We start from the raw sequence: 24,309 nt of genomic DNA, 5'->3' as shown, positions 1-24,309 counted from the left end.
TAATTGATACTAAAATGCAAAGGGGTTTTGGGAGAGAAGGTTGTTGTCATTCAAGCCTTATTGGGGTCAGCATGGCATGGGAGGGGGTTGGGTATGTTGTTGTTCTCTATGATTGTAGGATATTTGCACAGTGCATACTTGGCACGCACAAATCAACCATCCAACTACGAGAAAAATTGTGGAGCAGGATAGATTTGGTCAACACAGATATGACAAAGGTACAAAGCCAGGAGTTTAGCGGCGGCAGAATTTGTCTGCTCAACTCGAATATTAGAGGCCTGAACGACTTTAGAATGTTGGAAGGGTAGTAGCATACTTAGTGCGACAGGAGATAGACATTGCGCTGCTGCAAGAGTCCTACATCATGGTGAATAGTATTATGCTTATACATAGGCGGGTGCGAGCCCACTATCATGCGGTGGGGTTCACGTCTCATGCCCCAGGAGTACTCACATGGGTCTACCCTAAATCGGGTATTACACTAAAAGCACTTGAGGGTGACACTGGCGGTAGGTATACGATTTCTAGATGCACTGGGAAGGGAATTGATTGGTACATAGTTAATGTGTATGGACCCAACTATGATTGCTTACAGTGTTATCAAGGGTTGCTAGCGCACATGAGAACATAGATTGGTCTGTCAAATATTTGGGGGGATCTAAATTGTGTACTAGAGCCCTCGTTAAATCGCTCTGGTGGACCGGTGCGGCGACTATCAGCTGCAGCCAGAGCTATATGTGATATTGCGATTCAACTGGAACTACTTGATGTCTGGGGGAGCGCTCCTCGTGTGTAGGAGGATTCACTCATTATTCGGCACGCATAATTTATATACCAGAATTGATTATTATTTTTTGTCTCAAGGATATTGTTTCAACAGGTACAAGACTGTAAGATACTCCCCTGATCTCTATCTGACCATCCCCAATTCTGTAAGATATTGAAGGCTCGAGGTAAAATCCGGAGCCATTCACTTGACGCTTCCCCCCATATTCTTTGAAGGATGATGTGTTTCGCACCAAATTAGCTACAGCAGTGTAGGATTTCTTTGATACCAACATTGGATCTATTCGAAGGTTTTCCACAATCTGGAAAATGTTCAAGGTGCACATCAGGGGGGTGGCCATGTCCAAACACTCCAGGGTCATAAGATCGATGCAACAGCACCTCGTTAATCTGGGAGGGCGGCTGGCAGAGTTAGAAAAGGAAGTCCTAGAAGGCGACAACCCTGGGGTAGCCGACAACCTGAATGAAACTAGCTGAGTATCATGAAACTGCAGACAGTGAGATAAAGCACTTAGGGAAGTATGCTGTGGCTAGGACATACGGAGAAGGTGAGCAAACAGGCACATTGCTAACTACCCTGCTGCGAGATAAAAGGGAGAAGGGAAATGGGATGGAGCTGCGAGCTGCGGATGGGGAGTTCCTAACTCACCCTACGATGATTGCAGGTAGAATTAGCCGATAATACTCGGAGCTATATCGCACAAGAGATAGTTCGGAAGAGACTGCAATCTCAGAATGTTTAGAGCATATACAGTTGCCCTGGCTAACCGATGAACATAGTGAACATTTAGAGAAACCTATAGATCCCCATGAGGCCCTGGTAGCATTAAATTTGATGAGGGTGGGTGGTGCTAGATGGGCTCACTGTCACATGTTATAAAGAATTCAAGAACCTCCTTGTTCTGCCTGCATCTGTGCACACTATTTGAGGAAATGTGTAAGAAGGGGATGATGACACCCTCAATGAGAGAAGCACTTATTGTCACTATATTACCGCCTGACAACCACTCGGATGAATACTCGATTTTTTGGCCCCTATCGCTCCTTAATGTTAACACTAAGCTCTATGCAAAGATCTTGGCTAACCGGCTTGCCCCCTTGGTACCACTGTTGGTTGGCCGATAGCAGTCGGGCTTTGTCCCAGAGCGAAATCTGTCGTTTAACCTGAGAACTGTCTTTGGCACTATACAACACATTAAACCTGAAGTTAAAGCAGCAGCAGTCTTTTTAGATGCAGAAATGGAACTTTATGCATGCAGTACTGAGATGCATGGGGCTAGGGCAAATCTTCCTCAGGCTAGTTAGGGTATTGTTACATAAACAAAAAGAATCCTACTCACAGTGATAGGGACGGGGAGTGTGCCACAAGTGTGGGGACACTCAGTGTTGTGTTAAATACCCCTCACACACCAACAGGCCCCTTGGTGTCATGCTTCATCATTGGGGTCTTCGCACCCCTCTAACGGGATGCGGCGTGCTGCGACCTACGACTACGCGGGAGCACTCTGAGTTGGACTATGTGTGGTGTGTGTGATGCAAGTGAGGGGGTATTTAATGTGAGTGGTGGGGTTTTGTGAAGGTTTAAAAAGTACCTGGCTCGTGGGTAAAAAAACTTTATTCACAACCCCGGGCTGGTACTGTTAAAAGGGTGCAGGGTGAGGTAATTATCTGTCGTAACTATGAACAGTACCTCTGGTGTGCGTCAACATGTTTCGGAGCGAGTGCTCCTTCTTCAGGACGGGGGCACAACTTCCCACCTTACTCACGTATTTCTAATATTTGTGTATTTTACAAAAAAGTGCAGGACTATATACAGTGAATTGATATTAAATTAAGGCTATAGTGTGCCTACAGCGGTTCTGTGACCATGCAGTTGCATGACCTACAAAGAGAAAAATAAAAATAAAAACGAATGAATGTGGTTGCCCTGTTCAGGGTGGCTCAACTAGGTGCAGTCACCTGGAGCACCACTTGGCGTAGTCGCCCTGTAAAGGAAAATGACAAACAACACACACAATATAGAGGGACACATAGATAGTAGTTTAGGGATAGTTGGTCATACTCATTATGAAGTGATGTCTTGCTTCATGAGCATTCCTGGACGTCAGGGGATGATTGCTAATTATGCAACCTACAGGAACAAAAGATTCTTCTCAGTTTGTTTACTCACTTTTTTGCTTGGAAAATGGTGTTTTCTACAGACTCATACTCACTAACTTGGTACAGAATGTGTCTCTGTGTTCCCCTCACGCTGCTCCGCTGGTTTTAACTCGGAATGGGTGCTGTGCACCTTTTGTACTGTAATTTCCCAAGTACTACCCTCTCATCATTGGCTTATTGTCGGATACAGCTAATGCCCATATAAGGCAAATCCGATCCTTGTTACCGTCACACCATGTATGGTATGTCCGGTTATACGGAAGTGCCAGGTGTGGCTTCTGCGGGTTAGAGTATGCGTGCATTCAGGCACGATGGATTACACCTGTGTGTGCTCAATGGGGTTTTGCAGGGCAAAGCGCATGTGCGTTAGAGTAGTGCTACGCGCATGCGCACATGCGTCAGGGATTTTATCAAAACGCATTCGCGTGGTTGAGTGTCTGAAAAATAGAGCTGTATATCGCGCCTTGGAGTAGTGTGACCAAGCGTGGTTTTCGGCAGTGATATGTTACAATGACGAGAGGGTAGTACTTGGGAAATCACAGTATAAAAGGCGCACAGTACCCATTCCGAGTTAAAACCAGCGGAGCAGTGTGAGGGGAACACGGAGACACATTCTGTCCCGAGTTAGTGAGTATGAGTCTGTAGAAAACACAATTTTCCAAGCAAAAAAGTGAGTAAACAAACTGAGAAGAATCTTTTGTTCCTGTAGGTTGCATAATTAGCAATCATCCCCTGACGTCCAGGAATGCTCATGAAGCAAGACATCACTTCATAATGAGTATGACCAACTATTCCTAAACTACTATCTATGTGTCCCTCTATGTTGTGTGTGTTGTTTGTCATTTTCCTTTACAGGGCGACTACGCCAAGTGGTGCTCCAGGTGACTGCACCTAGTTGAGCCACCCTGAACAGGGCAACCACATTCATTCGTTTTTCTTTTTCTTTTTCTCTTTGTAGGTCATGCAACTGCATGGTCACAGAACCGCTGTAGGCACACTATAACCTTAATTTAATATCAATTCACTGTATATAGTCCTGCACTTTTTTGTAAAATACACAAATATTAGAAATACGTGAGTAAGGTGGGAAGTTGTGCCCCCGTCCTGAAGAAGGAGCACTCGCTCCGAAACATGTTGACGCACACCAGAGGTACTGTTCATAGTTACGACAGATAATTACCTCACCCTGCACCCTTTTAACAGTACCAGCCCGGGGTTGTGAATAAAGTTTTTTTACCCACGAGCCAGGTACTTTTTAAACCTTCACAAAACCCCACCACTCACATTAAATACCCCCTCACTTGCATCACACACACCACACATAGTCCAACTCAGAGTGCTCCCGCGTAGTCGTAGGTCGCAGCACGCCACATCCCGTTAGAGGGGTGCGAAGACCCCAATGATGAAGCATGACACCAAGGGGCCTGTTGGTGTGTGAGGGGTATTTAACACAACACTGAGAGTTCCCACACTTGTGGCACACTCCCCGTCCCTATCACTGTGAGTAGGATTCTTTTTATTTATGTAACAGTGCCCGTGGAGTAAGAATCCTACACCTATACTCTACCTCCCTCCTATTGTTTTTTTCATAGTTAGGGTATTGTACAGCTTTACTATTGCTAGGATACAAAGTGGGGACATGGTCACATCTCCTATCAGGGTGTCGATAGGCACTTAACAGGGGTACCTGCTCTCCCCTTTGCCATATACCTTAGTAGCCGAGCCCCTCACGTGTGCCCTGAAGGAATACCACAGTCATAGGGTGATCAGATTTCCGAACTATAACCTTATCATATCGGCCTATGCAGATGATACTCTGTTGTATGTCAGGAATTCAGAAACTAACCTCACTCTTATTCTTAAAATCAACTGGGACAAGTCGACAATCTTCGCTTTGTCCCCAGCTACGATACCCATGAGCTTAGACTGCCCCTAAAGTGGACATCAAATCTGATCTGCTATTTAGGCATACGCATGCACACATATTCACACTTGGTACTCAGTGAATACTACAGTAGGGCGATCACCAGATTAGAGGAAGATGTTGACAGGTTGATCCGCCTCCCCCTGTCCTTGTTGGGGCACATATCGTTAATGAAGTTGGTGGTACTTCCCAGCTTCTTGTTTTTGTTCCTAAACATCCCGATGGTGCTCTCTGCGCACATATTTAAGACACTTCACTCTCTATTGACGGGACTAGCCTGGGCAGGGAAGCAGCCGCGGGTTCAATGGGATGTGCTCACTTTGCCATATTCTATGGGTCGTCTGGGGGCTCCAGACTTGGAAATATATTACAGAACGGCACAGGGGTCTCATGCCGTTCACTGGCTTCATGAGGACAAATGTCCTCCTCATATATCAATTGAAAAGTTGGCTATGGCGCCTGAGTCACTGTCAATGCTGCTGTTCTGGGCCCCTCTCGGAAGGACAGGAACTTTAGGCTCTGTCAATTCCGTAGTACATGCATAGCATAATTTGCTGAACGACAGACGGGCACGATTCTATACTCCCCCCTGACCCCGATTGCATGATGTACCTGGCTGCCGCTCAGCCATAAGAAAATGATGATACACACTTTTGAGATGCTTGGCATCACCAAGATAGGTGATCTATTCTTGGAAGCCAAGGGCAGGATTTGGGAGTACCTCGAAGTGGATGATAGTGAAGCCACGTCTCTCGCTCGCTTCCATTTTCATATAATGAGACACGTGCTCTGTGAGCTGCTTTCAGACTAAATGATAGAGCCACCAGAGCTAGGGATGCTTTCTCACCTATTAGACAGCACAGCCCCCAAACTGTGTATCTCTATTGTCTATGATATAATGCAGAACATTAGGAAAAATCACTACTATAAGACTGGAATGGCAAACAAGATCTGGGGGTGGCACTAGAGGATATTGTCTAGAGATATTGTTTGAAGACTACACAGCAGGTGTCTCTGAATGGCAGGTATGATTAATTTTATATTCCTTACTAGAGTTTACTATACACCTGCACAAGTATTTAAGTATGACTTCCGGGACTCAGCAGACTGTGAGAGATGTGGTGCCGCCTCAGCAGGGTTGCTGCATGTAGCCTGGACATGCCCAGGAATAGCGAGGTTCTGGGAGCAGATTTTCCAAAGGTTGAACAAAATCACTAGTTTGGAGCTCACAATAGACCCCCTGTTGGCTTTGCAGGGGTATACATGGGAGCTGCCAAAGGAGGTGCGAAAACCTATAGGTATGGGACTGCTACTTGCCAAAAGACAAATTGCTATGCGGTGGGCGCTGGGACCTGTACCTACCGTAACAGAGTAGTCTAAAGCTATGGTTTACTGCAATACCCAATCTGAATTGTATAATGAGCTGTTACCACCAGAGAGCCGCCCTAGAAACATTTGGAGACTGTATCAGCAGTACATGTTTAGGAAGGAAACAGGAGAGGCGGAGGACGCAGACCCTGTTTAAATATGCCATAAATGGAGGATACTAAGCAAAATAGTTGTTTTGTTCTTTTTGTCCAAGTGAAACTCCTGGGTATGGTGGTGGTGGTGGTTGTACAGCTTCATGTTATGATGAGAGCGTGTTGTGATGTTTGGATTTTGGACTGCTTATGCAGCTATAAAAGGGAGGAGACGCCGTAAGCTCATGTTGCATGGGCTGCTCTGTAACTGGCCAAGACACATACACACTGTAGCTATCAATAACCATTGTATGTATCTGTTTTATTCTTTTCAATAAAAATGTAAATAGAATAAAAATGTATAATTAATTAGTAATTACTTTTTAATTAATATTAAATACTTAATTAATAAATATTCATGTTAATTGTGTAATTTTTGTAAAAGTTACGTTTGAGGTGCAGGTTGTGGGTTTTGTAGGGGTGCAGGGTGGGAAGTAAATTAATTTTAATTGATTAAGGCTTATTTTTAAATGAATATTAATTAAGTAATTGATCATTTATTATGCTAATTGTATTATTAATCTTTTTTAATGTTATGTTTTGGGTGCAGGTTGTAGGTTTTGTAGGGGTACAGGGGTTGCACTGACTGGAGTAGGAATAGTGCATTTTACCCTTCCGCAATCCAACACTTTCTCAACGTTGCATACATTGGAGTGGGAATAAGGCATTTTACCCATCTGCAATCTAACACTTTCCCTACTGTCTCATACACTGGAGTGGATACAACATTTTATCTCTCCACAATGCAAGACTTTCCTTACTTTTGCACTGATTGGAGTGGGAATGGTAAATGCTACCCCTCCACAATCCAACACTTTCCCTACCTATTCCACAGACTGGAGTGGGAATAGTGAATTTTACTCCTCCGCTGTCCAACACTTCCCCTACTCTTGCATTGTCTGGAGTGGGAGTAGAACATTTAACTCCTCCGCAATCCAGCACTTCCCCTACTGTTGCATACATTGGAGTAGGACTAATACATTTTGCCCATTTGCAATTGAACACTTTCCTGACATTTGCGTACTCTTTCTGCCTCTTTTCCCCCTTTGCCTTCTTTGCTCTCATTTTTACTTTTTTTCTCTTTTCCCCCTTTTTGAATTTTTTTCACTTTTTCACCCTCTTTTGCACTATGCCCCCGCTGATGTGCGACCCCCGCAGCTACACCCCCTTTCAGTGCCACGTTTACTGCCTCCCAGCCGTCCAGCCCTCCCCCTCACATTACTTAATCACAGATGCTGCACCACGAAAGGAGCAATTTCACTGACTTTGTCAGTGAACTGCTTCCCTACCTGAGCTGCTGCCCCTTGCTGGTCCAATGACTCTTGTTGGTTGGTGTTCGAGGCCCTCCTATGCCTCATCCATGGTTGGCTAGTTGGGAGCACCTCCTTTTCCTCTTTTTCACCCTTTTTCCATACTTTTTCACTCTTTCATCCTCTTTTGCGCCATGCCCCTGCCACTGCTCGACCACCCTTGCATGCCCCCTTCCAGCACTGCATTTCCTGCATCCTGCATTCCAGCTGTCCAGCCCCCCTCACACTGCTTAATGGTGGCCCCTGTACCAGGAAAGGAGTGGTTTCACTGACCTTGCCAGTAAACTGCTTCCCTTACTGCTCAGCTCCCCCGGTAGCTTCTGCCCCTTGCAGGTTCAACTGGCCCTTGATAGTTGGTGTTCGAGGCCCTCCTCCACCCACAGACTCCCACCTGCGTCTCATCCCTGGTGGGCTAGTGGGGAGTATATTTGCTCTGCTGCTGGTCTGCCTTCTGTCCTTGTGCTTTCTACCATTTTTTCCCCTCCTGCCTTCTTTGCTCTCTTTTTAACTTTTTTCTTTTTTTCTCCCTTTTTGCATACTTTTTTCTCCTTTTTTGTCGCATACCCCTGCTCGACCCCATGACCAACTTCAGTCAATCAATCAATCAATCAATCAATCAATCAATCAATCACAGTTTTGTTAAGCACGACTACTCACCCGTAAGGGTCTCAAGGTGCTGCGGAGGAGGGGAGGAGCAGGTTCCAGTCCATCAAAGAGGGGTCTGTAGAAGAGCCAGGTTTTGAGGTTTCTCGTGAAGATGGGGAGAGCTGTTGTCTTCCTGAGGTGGAGCGGAATGATGTTCCATGCTCTGGCCCCGAGGAAGGATAAGGAGCGGCCTCCTGATCTGGTCTTTTTGCCGTGGGGAACCACGGTGTAGGAGAGCTGGGCTGATTGTGGGGTTAATTGGGGTGCGTGGAAGTTAATTCGGCTGTTGAGGTATGTTGGTTCGTTGTTGTGGAGTGCTTTGTGTGTGTGGGTGAGGACCTTGAAGGTGTTTCTAGCCTCGATGGGGAGCCAGTGGAGTGTGTGCAGTGTTGTGAGATGTGGCAGTGTTGTAGTAGGTTGAGGACCTGTCTTGCGGCGACGTTCTGGATGTTTTATTGCTTTCAGGTGAGGTTTTTGTTTATTCCGGCATAGAGTGCATTGCCGTAGTCGTGTCTGCTGGTGACGAGGGTGCGGGTGACAGTTTTTCTGTGCTCAAGGGGGATCCATTTGAAGGTCCTATGTAGGAGGCAGCGGATGTGGAAGCAGGAGGTTGTGATGGAGTTGATCTGGCGGTCTATTTTGAGCTCAGAGTCTAGGATGATTCCAAGGTTGCGTGCGTGGTCTGTGGGGGTGGGAGGGATACTGAGGGTGGGGCCACCTGTCCAGTGCCACGGTTAATGCTTACCGCCACCCAGCTGTCAGCCCTCCCCCTCACGCTACTTAATGGTGGCCGCTGTGCTGGGAAAGGAGAAGTTTCACTGACTTTGTCAGTGAACTGATTTCCTCCATGTGCAGCTCAGCCTGATAGCTGCTGCTCCTTGCAGGTCCACTGACCCTTGCTGGTTGGTTTTGGAGGCCGTCTTCCACCCACAGGCTCCCACCTGTCTCTCATCCCTGGTAGGCTAGTGGGGAGTATCTTTGCTCTGCTGCTGGTCTACCTTTTGTCCTTTTGCTTTTTGCTTTTTTTCCCTCTTTGCCTTCTTTGCTCTTGTTTATCTCTTTTCCCCCTTTGCATACTTTTTTGACTATTTCACCCTCTTTTGCACCATACCCCTTCTGCTGCTTGACCCCATGTGGCCCGCCCCATCCAGCACTGGGTTTCCCACTTCCTGCCTCCTAGCTGCTCAGCCCTCCTCCTCACACATTGACAGATCGCTTGTCTCCTGAGACGGAAGCCGGGAGCAGCGCAAAGAGCGTTTTTAATAATTTTAAAAATTGTTGTTGTATTATCGCCCACATTGCTTATTTGCACATCCTACTCACCCTTACCCATTGAAGTTCGTGGCCTCGCCCTCTGCAGCCGATCAGGCGCTGGGAGGGGAAACTGACTACTAGTTTTGCCGCCATCTTAGGAAGGTTCCTGAGTGACGCTGCATTTGGCCGGACGATCCCACTCCCGGTCAGTACTTAAGGCGCCTCCTTAGCAGCGCATTTATTGACAGATCGCTTGTCTCCTGAGGCGGAAGCCGGGAGCAGCGCAAAGAGCGTTTTTAATAATTTAAAAAATTGTTGTTGTATTATCGCCCACATTGCTTATTTGCACATCCTACTCACCCTTACCCATTGAATTTCGTGGCCTCGCCCTCTTCAGCCGATCAGGGGCTGGGAGGGGAAACTGACTACTAGTTTTGCCGCCAACTTAGGAAGGTGCTGGGTGGCGCTGCATTTGGCCGGACGATCCCACTCCCGGTCAGTACTTAAGGCGCCTCCTTAGCAGCGCATTTATTGACAGATCACTTGTCTCCTGAGGCGGAAGCCGGGAGCAGCGCAAAGAGCGGTTTTAATAATTTTAAAAATTGATGTTGTATTATCACCCACATTGCTTATTTGCAAATCCTACTCACCCTTACCCATTGAATTTCGTGGCCTCGCCCTCTGCAGCCGATCAGGCGCTGGGAGGGGAAACTGACTACTAGTTTAGCCGCCATCTTAGGAAGGTGCTGGGTGATGCTGCATTTGGCCGGACGATCCCATCTCCCGGACAGCATAAAATGACATCACAGGCTCGTCCGCGCCGCGGACGAGCGCAGCGGGCGCGCCTAAGGCAAGCCCGTCTGCGCCCGTCCGCGCCGGGACCGGGCCCAGGGCCATACCCCCTGCCCAAAATCACCCTGACACAGAACAACGGATTTACTCCAACCAGGAGCTCCTATCACTTAGACCCAGTGCCACATGTCCCCCGATTGAGCTACATAAGGAAGGTAAACTATGTCCATATTGCTCATACGCTTTTGCATTCTCACCTGTTAAGGACCCTAACATGCCCCAAAACCAACCCAAGATACCAAACTGTAGAAATATTACCATCAAAGCAGACTTAATCAATGTCAGGTCCATGGTTAAACACAACATCCACACAGTAGAACTAATTGAAAGCCAAAATATGTACTTATTGTTTGTTACGGAAACCTGGGCAGACGAAGCATCGGATGCCAATCTGACACATGCCATCCCCGAGGGCTTCTCTATTTTTAGAGCCGACAGAAAAATGAAACGTGGGGGAGGTTTAGCAAACATAGCAAAAGAGGAATTCAGGATCAAGAGTTCGGAAAGAGGACGTGTTGGACAGGCCGCATGGTCGGGCTGTCCCCCCTCCCCGCAACGGGGCCCGGACCCTGGCTCTCCCTGAATCTCCAACCAGAGTCCCCGGCGACCCCCCGAAGTAACCTGCAATCCCTCCACCACAAGACACCAGCTCCGGACCCAGCTGGCCCGGGTCACCATCCGCACCCCGGCCTATGCCCAGCCGCCATTTTGGGGTACTACAGCACGAGGCCGCGTGGCCTCAACTCGACCCTAACCCTGGGCCCGGCCGGCCCCGACATCGAGGCACCAACCTCCTCCCAGGAGGCAGAGTGACCACTTGGCGAGTCAATGGGAGAAGGAATCGTCAACGGCTCTCCTCCGCCAGGTGTCGATCACCCCAGGCCGCCCTGGGCGCTGGCTCCACCCCCCTGCTGGGTGTCTGGACTCCCTCCTCCCGGACCTCCCGGCCCCCAGGCGCGAGGGTCCGGACATCAAAGGGGACCAGACCTATAACTGGGGCAGGGCCAGACCAGGAAGGGAGTTGTATCCTGGAGTCGAGAGACCCGAGAAGAACTCATCCGTGACTGGCCTGCTGGCGCTGCCGCGCCCCTCTGCCTCTTGAAACCATCGTCTTGGCCTGCTGGCGCTGCCGCGGCCCTCCGCCTCGTGAGACCATCGTCGTGGCCTGCTGGCGCTGCCGCGGCCCTCTGCCTCGTGAAACCATCGTCTTGGCCTGCTGGCGCTGCCGCGGCCCTCGGCCTCGTGAAACCATCGTCTTGGCCTGCTGGCGCTGCCGCGGCCCGACTTGCAGACTCGCCAGCTCGAGGATTGTGAGCTCACCTCTTGCCACCTCCTGTACCGACCCGGTACCAAGACTGTCCCGCTACCCCCTTTTTCCCTACAGAGACTAGAAGTGAGAGGACCCTCGGGTCCGATATATCCTGTATCGCCAATATCCGTGCCCTACAAATCTTATATAAAAGTATTGAACTCAACCTGGTGTGGTGGCTGTTTGTGGGGAGGGAGGTGACATATCTGTACAATCGCCGGAGGCGGTCCTCATCGGGGACCTCTCCCTCAGTAGACGGCCGACCCTCAGGGTCCCCGTCTAACATTGGTGGCCAGCGGCGCGATCCGAACCTACGCATAATAGTACAGAGAGTCACTCTCCCCACGACACACAACCACCATGACAACAGAGAGCGGAACAACGGAAAAATTCCAGATGGAAAAATTGGAAGACTACAACCACCGGGAACTGAAGCAATATTGCATAGAACTTGGCCTTCCAACCACAGGTCTGAGCACAAAGGAAGACTTCAAACGAGCCCTAGAAGCTTGGGCAGAAACGGGTACGGCCGTACCCCGAACACGAACAACCGAGACGGGCCCCGCACCAATTGAAGAAAGAAGAGCGGGTCTCTCCCTGGAAGAGATCCAAGAAAAAGAAAAAAGCAGACTCCACGAATTAGAACTGGCCCGACTTCGCTTGGATGGAGAACTCAAACTGGCGGAACAAAAAATAACTCTGGAACACTTACGGCTCCGAGAGGAGCGAGAAGAGAAGCAAAAACAGAGAGAGCTAGAGGAAAAGAAACTAGCGTACGAACATGAGCGCAATCTCAAGGAACTGGAAATCCAGAAACAGAATAAAGAACTCGGGTTCCCCGAACGACCGACCCTGCCTGCCTCTACCGAGCCCAAGGTTCACATCCCCAAAGATGTCATCCGGGAATACCACAAGAACGATGATATACAGCAGTGGTTTAAAGCCTATGAGGTGGCCATGACCTCCCACCGGATTCCACGGAGCGACTGGGGAGCCGGGTTATGGGGGAGGTTTGTCAACGAAGGGCGGGACGCCCTGCTGCAACTCCCGGACCATCTGATGACATCCTACGACCACATGAAGGCCGCCCTCCTCACTCGATACGGGCTCACACCCGAGATGTACCGCCAGCGGTTCCGCGACTGCAAACGGATTCCAGGTACGACTTGGGTGGAGTACGTGAACTTCTTTAGTCGAGCCTTCGAAGGGTGGATCAAGGGCAACAAAGTGACCACCTACGAACAACTTTTCGACCTTATCGTATGGGAGCACCTGTCTAACAACTGCTTCGTGGAACTCCGGCAACACCTCTTGGACAGTAAACTAACCGAACCTCGACAACTCGCCGCCGAAGCCGACCGGTGGGAAAGCACCCGAGTTGGCCGGAACGGACCCAGCGAATCATCCAGACCGTACCCAGGGCCCCATCACCCCCGGGGAGGAGGAGGAGGGGGCCAGGGTCGGGGGAGAGACCCCGGCCCCTTGTCGCCCACAAGCAGCCCCTCGACCCCGGTCGGCCGAGGGAGCCCGGCCATCCGGGCCGGTTTCCGGGCCAACGTTATGTGCCACAGATGCCAGCGACCCGGCCACTACGCCAGTGATCCCAACTGCCCAAAGAATCCGAACACTACCCCCCGCCAGGTCGCAGCGGCCGCCCTAGGGGAAGAACTAATCCCGGACGACCAAGAAGAGTACGAGACCGACCCCTCTGAGTGGGCACCAGCCACCATGGCGCTGGTCTGCTTGGGGGAGAGAGAGATGATTCCGCGGGCCCCCCTTCCCGCCAACACGCAGAAGTACAGCCAGTGGGTCAACATTAATGGCCGCCGGGCGGAAGCCCTCCGCGACACCGGGGCCAGTGTAACTGCGGTCCGATGCCACCTTGTCACTCCAGACCAAATCCTGCCGAACATTCTTTGCCCTGTCCGATCAGCAGACAACTCCGAAAGTCTGTGTCGCATGGCCTGCGTCCCCTTCGAGTGGGGAGGAGTAACAGGGATGTTAAAGGTAACTGTCCGCGATGATGCCCCCGTGGATTGCCTCCTAGGAAACGACCTCGAAAGCTCTCCCTGGGCAGCCGTCGAACGGAGAGAACACCTGGGGATGCTCGGCCTCCCCGAATGGGTCTGCGTCACGACCCGGTCCATGACCGCCCGCGCGGTCCCCAGTCTAGAAGAGCCCGAGTGGCCGGAACCTCCTCCCGCGCTCATCCCAGAGGAGGCCGCCCCAGAAGCCAGTCCCTCGACCCAAACAGAAGAAGGATCCGACCAGCTTCGGGACGTCCCTGACCTGGCACAATGGCGTCAGGAGGGAGGCCCCACTCAGGAACAATTCCGGGCCGAACAGAAAACATGTCCCTCTCTCGAAGGACTCCGGCAGCAAGCCCTGGCCCAGAGCACAGGGGATACCTCGGGGGCCCACTGGATCTACTGGGACCAAGACCTGCTCTACAGCGAGCAGAAAATTGCAGAACTAGGAGCCAGTCGGGTACTGGTGGTGCCCCTTCGCTTCCGAGACTTTCTCCTGAACTTAGCCCACGATGTCCCCCTTGCCGGACACCTGGGACAGGATAAAACCTACAACCGCCTGGTGACCCATTTTTACTGGCCCCAAATGCGAAAGGATGTCACCAACCACTGCAGGGCCTGCCCCACCTGCCAGGCCAGCGGAAAAAGTGGCCGAAAAATCAAAGCACCTTTACAACCCTTTCCTGTCGTCACCACCCCGTTCGAACGAGTGGGAATAGACATTGTGGGGCCCCTCGACCCCCGAACAGCCCAAGGACACCGGTTCATCCTGGTCCTAGTAGACCACGCCACCCGCTATCCCGAGGCCATCCCTCTTCGGACTGTGACGGCCCCCGTGGTGGGCCGAGCCCTGATGGGGATCTTCTCCCGGGTGGGGTTCCCCCGGGAGGTCGTCAGCGACAGGGGCACGAACTTTATCTCCAGATATATGAAGTCTCTCTGGCAACAATGCGGGGTCACCTACAAATTCACGACCCCCTATCACCCGCAAGGAAACGGACTGGTCGAGAGGTTCAACCGCACCCTCAAGGGAATGATTATGGGCCTAGAGGAACCCCTTCGACGCCAGTGGGACGTGCTACTTCCATGCCTCCTGTTTGCCTATCGGGAGGTCCCGCAGAAATCCCTCGGCTTCAGCCCATTTGAACTCCTGTACGGGCACCCCGTCCGGGGCCCCCTCAGCCTAGTCAAGGAAGGTTGGGAGCAGCCTCCCCAGAAAACTCCCCCAGACATCTACAGGTATCTCCTGGCTCTTCGCAACCAGACCCGGCGGTTCCGAGAAACCGCCAAAGCCAATCTCGAGGCCAGTCAGGAGGACATGAAGAGATGGTACGATCAGCACGCATCCTCCATTGAGTTCGAACCGGGACAACGGGTCTGGGTGATGTCCCCGGTTGAACCCTGTGCACTCCAAGACAAATGGTCCGGACCCTTCAAGGTGATCGAACGCAAGGGGCCCGTCACCTATTTAATCGACATGGAGACTGCCCGGAACCCTCTACGGGTCCTCCATGCCAACAGGCTCAAACCCCATTTTGTGCGATCCGAACTCAGCCTCCTGATGGCTACCGATAACGGGACGGAAGAAGACTCCGAACCCCTTCCGGACTTACTGAGGACCCTCGAGCGGGATGGCTCAGTGGAAGGGGTCCAGCTCTCCGAGGCCCTGTCCCCGGAGCAACGCCAAGACTGTCAAGCCCTCCTGAGGCGGTTCGCCTCCCTGTTCTCCCTCACACCCGGAGTCACCCCCTGGTGCCTTCACGATGTGGACACCGGGGACAACCCTCCTATTCGACACCGGGCGTACCGCGTACCAGACCGGGTGCGCACCTGCATCCAGACCGAGGTGTCCAAAATGCTGGCCCTAGGAGTGATCGAACCCTCCGACAGCCCCTGGGCAAGCCCAGTCGTCCTGGTTCCCAGGGCGGCTGCCCCGGGCGTTGCCCCTGAGCTCCGGTTCTGCGTGGACTATCGGGGGCTGAATGCAGTTACCAGGACCGACGCTCACCCCATCCCCCGGGCAGATGAGCTAATTGACCGGATGGGGGCCGCCCGCTACCTGAGCATCTTCGACCTAACGGCAGGCTACTGGCAGATCGCCCTCACCCCTAGGGCCCAAGAACGTTCCGCCTTCTCTACCCCGGACGGGCACTACCACTTTAAAGTAATGCCCTTCGGCATGAAAAACGCTCCGGCAACGTTCCAACGGCTGGTGAACAAGGTACTGGCGGGCCTTGAAGACTTCAGCGCCGCCTACCTGGACGACATTGCTGTGTACAGCCATCATTGGACCGACCACCTCCGCCACCTGCGGGAGGTTCTACACGCCCTCCAGCAAGCCGGGCTCACCATCAAGGCCAGCAAGTGCCAGGTTGGCCAAGGGTCCGTGACCTACCTGGGACACCAAGTGGGAAGCGGGCTGGTGGCCCCCCTCCAGCTCAAGATTGCTGCCATCCAGGCCTGGCCACCCCCTACGACCCAAACGGAGGTCCGGGCCTTCCTGGGGCTCACCGGATACTACCGGCGGTTCGTAAAGGACTATGGCAGCATCGTGGGGCCCCTCACAGAGCTCACCTCCAAGAAGAGCCCCAAAACAGTCAACTGGACCCCGGACTGCCAATCGGCCTTCGAGAAATTGAAGACCGCCATGTGCACGGCCCCCGTGCTCCAGGCTCCCGACTACAGCCGGGAATTCATTGTGCAGACGGACGCCTCCGATCATGGTGTGGGGGCCGTCCTCTCCCAACTCAACACCGAAGGGGTCGAACAACCAGTGGCCTTCATCAGCAGACGCCTACTGCCCCGAGAACAGCGCTGGAGCACCATTGAGAGGGAGGCCTTCGCCGTAGTCTGGGCACTCAAGAAGCTCCGGCCCTACCTCTTCGGCACCCACTTCCGGGTGCAAACAGACCACCGACCCCTGCAATGGCTGATGCAAATGCGGGGGGAGAACCCGAAGCTGTTGCGCTGGTCCATCTCCCTACAGGGGATGGACTTCACGGTGGAACATCGTCCAGGCCAGGACCACGCCAACGCAGACGGCCTGTCACGCTTTTTCCGCCTCAGCGAGGAGAGTCCCCAGGAAGATGGCTGACTCTCCCCGCCTTCAGCTGGGGGGGACGCATGTTGGACAGGCCGCATGGTCGGGCTGTCCCCCCTCCCCGCAACGGGGCCCGGACCCTGGCTCTCCCTGAATCCCCAACCAGAGTCCCCGGCGACCCCCCGAAGTAACCTGCAATCCCTCCACCACAAGACACCAGCTCCGGACCCAGCTGGCCCGGGTCACCATCCGCACCCCGGCCTCGGCCCAGCCGCCATTTTGGGGTACTACAGCACGAGGCCGCGTGGCCTCAACTCGACCCTAACCCTGGGCCCGGCCGGCCCCGACATCGAGGCACCAACCTCCTCCCAGGAGGCAGAGTGACCACTTGGCGAGTCAATGGGAGAAGGAATCGTCAACGGCTCTCCTCCGCCAGGTGTCGATCACCCCAGGCCGCCCTGGGCGCTGGCTCCACCCCCCTGCTGGGTGTCTGGACTCCCTCATCCCGGACCTCCCGGCCCCCAGGCGCGAGGGTCCGGACATCAAAGGGGACCAGACCTATAACTGAGGCAGGGCCAGACCAGGAAGGGAGTTGTATCCTGGAGTCGAGAGACCCGAGAAGAACTCATCCGTGACTGGCCTGCTGGCGCTGCCGCGGCCCTCTGCCTCTTGAAACCATCGTCTTGGCCTGCTGGCGCTGGCGCGGCCCTCCGCCTCGTGAAACCATCGTCGTGGCCTGCTGGCGCTGCCGCGGCCCTCTGCCTCGTGAAACCATCGTCTTGGCCTGCTGGCGCTGCCGCGGCCCTCTGCCTCGTGAAACCATCGTCTTGGCCTGCTGGCGCTGCCGCGGCCCTCGGCCTCGTGAAACCATCGTCTTGGCCTGCTGGCGCTGCCGCGGCCCGACTTGCAGACTCGCCAGCTCGAGGATTGTGAGCTCACCTCTTGCCACCTCCTGTACCGACCCGGTACCAAGACTGTCCCGCTACCCCCTTTTTCCCTACAGAGACTAGAAGTGAGAGGACCCTCGGGTCCGATATATCCTGTATCGCCAATATCCGTGCCCTACAAATCTTATATAAAAGTATTGAACTCAACCTGGTGTGGTGGCTGTTTGTGGGGAGGGAGGTGACATATCTGTACAATCGCCGGAGGCGGTCCTCATCGGGGACCTCTCCCTCAGTAGACGGCCGACCCTCAGGGTCCCCGTCTAACAGGAAGTAACCCGGACTGTGAAACCATGACCTTCCAAATCAAGATTACTAATAACAACACGTTTAATGGCCTAATAATCTACAGACCACCTAGTGCCAAAACGCCTCTAATTGAGCTTTTAAGTCCGTTCTTAGAATTGAGTGTGACAAGCCCTGACTATACAATTCTAGGAGATTTCAATCTGCACTTGGAGAAAACTTCTGATCCCAAGGTTGCTTCATTTAAGGATGCAATGGCAAACTTTGACTTGGACCAAAAGGTACACCTAGACACTCAATGTGCTGGCCATACCTTAGACGGTATTTTCACCTCATGTCAGAGCCTAAACAAAATTGACACTATTCTGGTCCCATGGTCAGACCACAAGCTGGTCTCCTTCCTGTTAGAAATTAAAGAAGATACGGGGAGGCCCGCCGAAACTCTTAAGAACACTACATATCCCAACTGGTCCAAAGTCAACCCCCTGGCTCTTACTGACACCCTCTGCTCATCATACCCAACTCTTGAGGCAGACAGTAATATAGCCTGTACACAATTTAATGAGTGGTTGGATGCTGCAATTCAACTCACAGTCCCACAAAATAGAGTGACTTTCAAAAGAAAGACTCCCTCACAACCATGGTTCTCAGAAGCATTGAAAGCACAAAAACAGACCTGTAGAAGAGCAGAGAAAAAATGGAGAACCAATTACGACATCCAGCTCAGACAAGAATATAAAGCAGCTCTAGCCAGTTATAAAAAATTAACAATAACGGAAAAAAGCAAATATTTAGTTCAGAAAATTAACGAGTCAAAAAACTCTAGTAAAGCTCTCTTCGCTTCTGTAAAAAAACTATCAAAAATTGAAAACAGCAGCTCTGAAGAAATGTCATCAGAATTTTGTAACACATTAGGTGAATTCTTTGTGAACAAAGTATCTTCAGTTTATGACTCCTTTAAAAACAACCACACAGATATGACAGCCCCAGGCTATCTCATACCCAACACATCCAGTGGAACTATCAGCCCAACCCATATTGTTCCACTTCATCCCTCCTACTGCAGATCAAATTCGGAAAGAGGTGCTCAACACCAATTCAGGCAGCCCAATGAACCCTTGCCCACCTAAAATAATGCAAATCTGACCAGAACAGCTGAGCCTGCTTCTAGAAAAACTATTTGCTCAAATCCTAAGAACTAACACCTTTCCAGATAACTGGAAAATTATGTTATTTATGCCTCTATTGAAAAAACCAAATTTAGACTGCGAGGAACCAAGCAATTACAGACCAATAGCTAGGATTCCTTTCGCCGCGAAAATTTTCGAGAAACTTTTAAACAAACAGCTATCCCGCTACCTGATGGATGGTAATTGGCTGGACCATTCTCAGTTCGGTTTCCGCGAAGGACACGGAACGGAGACCGCTCTACTTACAGCAGTGGAAGAACTTAGGAAGGTGTTAGATAATGGAGCGAAGGCCGCCTTGGTGCTATTGGATCTATCGGCGGCCTTCGATGCGGTCAGCCACGAGAGTCTCCTAACTCGCTTGAGAGCAGCAAAAGTTCACGACTCAGCATGTACCCTCATTGCTTCCTACCTAGATAACAGAACCTTTTCGGTAGAATTAGGAGGAGCTAAATCTAAACCATTTCACTCACCTTGCGGGGTCCCGCAGGGGTCCTCGCTGAGCCCTACCCTTTTTAACTTATATGTGGCCCCTCTTGCAGAAATCATAAGGGACTGTGGATTCACCCCAATATCCTACGCTGACGATACCCAAATCGTGGTATCCATCAGCAAGGATGTGAAGGAGACAGCAGAAAATTTTCAATTATGTATGCTACAGGTTAGCCAATGGTGAAAAAGAATTGTCTAAAGCTCAACGGGGACAAGAGCGAAGTGATGATACTAGGGGGCGACACAAACATCTGGTCCCCCGCATGGTGGCCCAATAATCTGGGCAGCTGTCCAGATTCGTCAGAAAAGCTGAAGAATCTGGGCATCACTTTAGACACCAATCTCTCCTTTGATGCCCAAGCCAGCAAGCTGGCATCAACATTCTGGTTCATCTTAAAAATGATAAAGAAGATACTGCCCAACCTACCACAGGACTCGCGTAAAACAGTGGTGACAGCTTTAGCCTTGTCAAGACTGGCCTACGGGAATGCCTTATATGCTGGAGCCAGGACAAAGATCTTAGCCAAACTACAACGCCTGCAGAACGCAGCGGCAAGGCTGGTACTCGGCATACCTAAGTTTCAACCGATCAGCCATAAAGTAAGAACCCTGCATTGGCTGCCAATTGCGAAAAGGGTGACATTTAAATCATTGTGCCTGGCCTACAAGGCTCTCCATGGAACAGGATCGCAATTTTTGAAGTCACATTTAAAACAATACGAACCAACCAGACTTCTTAGATCCAGCCAACTGAAACTCATTGGGATCCCAAAATTTAAGGGAGCCAGCTGTGGTGGAAGAGGTTTCCTGGTATACGCAGCGCGAACCTGGAACCAGCTGCCGCTTGCTGTAAACATCAGACCATCCTTGGAGTCCTTCAGAAAGGAAGTCACAACCTGGCTGTTCTCTGCATAGCTCTAGCTACTGTTCTCGATAGTCGAGGATCTGTCATAGCGCCAAGACGCCTTCGGGCAATCGCGCGCTTTATAAGTTGACAAATCAAATCAAATCAAATCAAATCACACCACTTAATGGGAGCCGCTGCACCAGGAATTGAGCAATTTTACTGACCTTGTCAGTGAACTGCTTCCCTCCCTGCACATGTTTGGTAGCTGATGACCCTTGTTGGTTGGTGTTTGAGGCTCTCCTCCACCAGCAGGCTTCGGCCTCCACCTTATCCCTGGTGGGCTAGTGGGGAGCATCTTTGCTCTGCTGCTGATCTGCCTTCTGTCCTTGTGCGTTCTTCATCTTGTTCTCCCTTTGTCTTATTTGCTTTCTTTTTACTTTTTTCTCTTTTACCTCCTTTTTGCATACTTTAATCCCTTTTTCATCCTCTTTTGTACTCTGTCCCTGCTCAACCCTAGTGGCCCTGCCCCTGTCCAGCACTGTGTTTCCGGCTTCCTGCCTCCGAGCTGTCCAGCTCTCCCCTCACACTACTTAATGGTGGGTGGCACAGGATCACCAAAGGTAAGCCAGCCAGTGCCTGCCTGTGCCTGGATCACGCCCAGCACCACGGATCCTGGTTCTCGGACCTTCCACTGATACAACACTAACATCCTCCTCACCCTAAACATCCGATGCGATGCCGCCTGCCACCTCGTGTCATCAAAAGGCACCAAGGGACCTTTCTCCTGATCAAACTGCAGCTGTACCCTCACCCACCTCTGCACTCTGCTCCTACAACTACCCGGCCGACCCATAGCACATCTGACCGGCTCAGCTGCATCCCCGTCAACATGCTCTCCTTTCGCAAACAGAATTCTGGGCCCTTCTCAACTCAGTCACCCCCGACATCGCCTTCCTCATGGAAACCTTAATGAACCCCTGCTCAGGCCCGGACATCGCAACCGCCATCCCCAATGGCTACAAGATCACCTGCAAGGACAGCACTGACCAACCAGGAGGAGGCATCACCATCATCCACAAGAACTTCTTCCACTTGACCACCCACTCAGACAACCCAATGCCAAACATGGAACATCTCCACTTCCAGGTCCAGATTAACCTCAACACCACCCTCAGGAGCACTCTCACCTACAGACCACCTGGCCCCTGCCTGCCCTTCAACGACACCATCATCGACTTCATCGCACCCCAGGCTCTCGCATCTACCCATTACATCCTACTCGGTTACCTCAACTTCCACCTGGACAACCCCAATGACTAGAACACCACATCCATTCTGGAGAACCTTGCCAACATCAGATTCAAGCAGATAGTCACCTCTCTGACCCACACAGTGGGACACTCGCTTGACCCCATCTATTCCGCCTGCAAAAACATCAGCTACAGCCACAACCTCGAAATCCTATGAACCGACCACCACTGTGTTAAATTTCCCTTCACCAAACCCAACATACGCCACCCTACACGATGCACTCACAGCCACCCTGCCGTAACTGGAACAGGGTTACTGCAGAACAACTCAGTTCAAACGTGCTCAACAAAGCACCTCGCAAGCAACACTCCAAGAAGGCCATTTGGTACATATTCACCGAAAAAAACATAGGTTTCACACATGTTATAGTTAGCTGGACATTTCACTCATACAAAACCATTGAAATTCCCCCGTTATAGTTAACTATAACTCGCGCACCTGCAATGCACTGTTGATGACGTCACATATTACATCACTCATGACATCTCAAATGACATCACTGATGACATCATCATGACCAGTGAATGTGTGTCTTTCTGAAAATTAAATATTTTTTATATATGTATATCTAAAGGTCAATGGAAGAATAAATGGGTAAATAAGTATCTAAATGGATGGGTTTTTTTTGTAAAAATGTTTGCGTAGCTCATTTATTAAGTGTATCTTAGTGAATACATGTATTAGCGAGTTATGTTTAAATATGTAAATATCTGTATCACTGTCTCACTTTGTCTATAAGTGGCTGCATGGGTTGGTGAGTAGCTACATGTGTGTCTATATGGGTTATTAGTTGATTTTCTGAGTATCAGTATGAGTGTCTGTATGGTTCGGTGGGGAGTATTACACAGCGCATAGATGCATGAATGAGTGACTCACTGTTTGTATGTGTTTTGAAGACAGTATGTGTGTAGGACTGTATGAGTGGATGAGTGTGTGTATAGGTGTGTTAGTGAGTGAATGACTGTCTCAATAGTGTCTTTATGAGTAAGTACATATGCTTTAAACTAGTATATGTGAATATTGATGTATATAAGTGAGTATATGTGAGAGTGACAGATTGGAAGAGTTCCTGTATAAATAAGTACGTGTTTCTATAAGTGAATGTTTAAGAGAGTAAGTATGTGTATGTTTCTGTAGAAGTAAGTGTAGTGGTGTGTGTATAGCTGTATATACAAGTAAATGGATGTTTGACAGTTTAGTTATATGTGTGAGTATCTGTATGGATGAGTATCGGTGTGTAACAGGATGTATAGATGTATGAGTATATATAATGAGTTAGTACATGTATGAGTGACTATATAGAACTGTTGGTGAATGAGTGGATGTGTATGTAGATGGTGGAATTACTGAATAGGTTGTTGTAACTGGTATTGGTATCTCCATTTTGAAAATGTTAGTGTCTATTTTTGAATTTGTGTATCAAAGGTTACATTAAGCTGAGAGGAGGTCTGCCACTCTGTCACAAGGATGATGTCATCAGTGATGTCATTTGAGATGTCATCAGTGATGTCATGAGTGATGTCACTGACCATGTCATGAGTGATGTAATATGTGACGTCATCAACAGTGCATTGCGGGTGCGGGAGTTTTAGGGAGAATTTCAATGGTTTTGTATGAGTGAAATGTCCAGCTAACTATAACATGTGTGAAACCTATGTTTTTTTCAGTGAATTTCAAAGGTTTTTTAAATGCTAATTTTTAACTATAACGTGTGTGAAACCTATGGTTTTTTCAGTGAATTTCTAAGGTTTTCTAAATGCTAATTTTTAACTATAACGTGTGTGAAACCTATGGCTTTTCAGTGAATTTCTAAGGTTTTTTAAATGCTAATTTCTAACTATAACATGTGTGAAACCTATCTTTTTTCAGTGAATATCTAAGGTTTTTTAAATGCTAATTTTTAACTATAACGTAGGTGAAACCTATGGTTTTTTCAGTGAATTTCAAAGGTTTTGTAAATGATCATTTTTAAATGTATTAATTCTTATATTTTCTTTATACTGATTTACTACATTATTTTAAATTATTTATTTTTAGATATTATATTTTTTAAATTACATTACATATTTTTTAGATAAATTAAAAAATACATGTTTTCAAAAATATTGAAATTGTAATATTTTTATTTTTTTAATATTTTTTTAATTTATATATATTTTATATAGCAGGCAATGATATCCTACGAAAAGAAATTCAAGTTACTGTAACTACGGTTAGAATTACTTTTCAGGATCAATAGTGGACTCAGAGATGCAGCACTGAGGTCTCTCCTGATAACAGGTGAGTAAATCGGAAATCGTAGTTCGGCTGATTTTTGAGGAATTTTTTTAAGATCCAAAACTCCACACTTAGATTAATTTCCAAGTAAAACATGTCAATGTTAGCCTATGAAAGGAAATTCAAGTTACTGTATGTATGGTTACAATCACTTTTCAGGATCAGTAGTGGGCTGAAA

The sequence above is a fragment of the Lissotriton helveticus genome, chromosome 7, assembly GCF_964261635.1.
Source record: "Lissotriton helveticus chromosome 7, aLisHel1.1, whole genome shotgun sequence".
Taxonomy (NCBI): domain Eukaryota; kingdom Metazoa; phylum Chordata; class Amphibia; order Caudata; family Salamandridae; genus Lissotriton; species Lissotriton helveticus.
This window is presented reverse-complemented; position numbering follows the sequence as displayed.